Below are 2,598 nucleotides of genomic sequence, written 5' to 3' on the forward strand. Positions count from 1 at the left end.
GCACACACGCACATGCACACGCACACACACACTCATGCACGGATGCACGCATGCACACACACACACATGCACGCACGCACACACATGCACACACACATGCACACACATGCACGCACGTGCACACACACACACACAACCACCCTTTCCCATTTTTTTGTTTAATCTCCTCCCCTCTCCTCTTCCCCTCTCCTCCTTACCCTTCCCATTCCCCTCTTGTAGCCACACTCATGGCCCTAATCCTCTCCCCCTAAAATCGCATCTTCCCCTCTCCTTTCTTTGGTGGTTGGTGCATCAAACCATCCTATCTCCCCCTCTTCAAAGATTCCTACTCAAGGCTTCCTCCTCCTTGCCTCACTCACATGGCCACGACCGCAGTTCATCATTCCAAAAATGCACTTTTTTAAGATCCTTTTTTCCAAAGAATAATGTAGGAGGCTGAAAAGTGGGCCAATAGTAGTTAGCATGTCTAATTTCTTGATCGTGTAGTTGATGACATGATATCCCCCATAGAATCCATCATGACAAGAGGCCATGATTTGCAGGACTTCATTTGCATCAATCACTCGCCTTCAAATTGCATTGGTTCCTTGTTAATACATGATGTCTTCCATGTCCATGTGGCACTTGTTGCTATCCTCCCTAATCTTCTTTTGATTTTCGGATACCATGGATCCTAAGCTATTATGATCGATTACAAATCACTTCTTTTAACATTTACAGGAATCCCTAAAAATGTTACCATAGCATTAATGAGGTTAAATGGCATTACATTAAAGAAGAGGTGCCCTAGGGGGTTGTAAAGGTTTTCTCCTGGATATCTTCATCAAGTTACTTGGAGGTGAAAAAGCCCCTAAAAAGAGGAGGTGATGGTTATAGACACATTTTGTATTGAGTTGTATTGCAATATGTTGACAATTAAACTACACACTTGGAATCTACTCTTCAAGAATTTGTTTTGATGTTTTGATATCCATAGTAATGGGTTTTGGAGTGTGGAAAAAAATTTGATACTTGGCTTTAAAAAAATACAACTATAGCCAAAGATGAGATAAGTGAGTGTGGGTGAACTTAGAGGTGATAATTAGAGAAAATCTCCAACTGCTTCCAAAGGTGATGTGAGGTGAGGGTAGTGGACATTAACTTAGATTTAGCTTAGAGGTGAGGTGAGGGAAGTGGACATTAACTTAGATTTATCTTAGAGGTGAATATTAACAAAGCTTAGAGGACATTAACTTAGGGTAGTGGACATTAACTTAGATTTAACTTAGAGGTGAATATTAACAAAGCTACACTGAATACATACCTAAACAATTGTTTTGAAGTGCATATTTAGAATTCACTCTCCAAGTTCTTTTTATTTATACTCATGTTAATGAGTTAGCATATCACATCGATATTCTTCTCTCAATTCAGTTCTCTCTGTTGCACTTTTATTCTATGCATTATTTTATGCAATTGGAAGATATTCAATCTCTTGCAATTCCGTGCTAATAGCCATGTAGTAGATTGCATGGTAATCAAGTCCCATAATGAACAAGTGGTATCAAAGCAAAGTAGAAGGTAGCTAGTACCTTGAAGGTGGAAAGGCTATTCATGTCGAAGAATTCAAGTCACAAGGTGTTCTCAAGTCCCACGAAATGGAGAAGTAGAAGATTCAAGAAAGACAAGATGCTACTGAAGTGCTTGTAGAGGCTTGATTTTGAGTTCACCTGAATCCCTTGAAGTTTGGAAATGAGTTCAACTTTGGCCTCTAAAGGGAAACCATAACTAGATTTTTCAAACACCTAGCAATGGCTCAAGGTTTGAAAGACATCCAACTACAATTAGAGGCTTGGAGTGGTGAAGACAGTAGCACAAAAAGTCAAACTTAGGGTCTCAATTCCACTGCCTATGTCATCACCACTGGATAGCTTTAGGCACATATTAGGAAAGGGGAGGAGTGGGTATGATGAGAAAAAGCATGAAATGATGGATGGATTATAAAGAATGCTCAAGTGGTGAGAAAAAATGGGAGGCAATAGAATTTCAATTTTGGTGTGAAAAATTCGAGGTTGGGGTAGTGCTAGGAAGCTATGAGGGGTGCATTTGCACTCTTTTGTGTCACTCCAATGGACATAGCTAGAGGACAACCTACTTTAGAGGCCTTGGGAGACAATGCATCTGCCCATCTTTTAGACACTTTGAACTCTCATGGAAGGGATTTTGACTCATTTTGAAGTTCTATTTCCCCTCTTTCCTCGTCCCATTCATATTTCTTTTGTTTTAAAAGAGGAGAAAATCAAGAATATTCTATTCTTTTTGTTCCTAAAGGAGAACTACATAAGAGGATTTGGGAGGCAATGCATCTTCCTCTCTTCCTTATAATTTTAAGACAATGTGAGCCCTATGGAAAGATGCTTGACTCATTTGGGAGACTAGCATGAGGAGTGTCACGACATGATTTTGTAGTCTAGAATGTATTAGGCTAGCATGATAAAATGTAATAATTATAAGGTAGGCTAGGTAGGTTTAATGGCTAAATGCCATATGGATAATGTATTAGATATGTTAATTGATATGGAATAAATGGTGCACTCACACATGTAGGTTCTAGGATAG

This window comes from Dipteris shenzhenensis, chromosome 29 (assembly GCF_047967505.1).
Source record: "Dipteris shenzhenensis isolate YYH24624 ecotype China chromosome 29, Dip_SZ_1.0, whole genome shotgun sequence".
NCBI lineage: Eukaryota > Viridiplantae > Streptophyta > Polypodiopsida > Gleicheniales > Dipteridaceae > Dipteris > Dipteris shenzhenensis.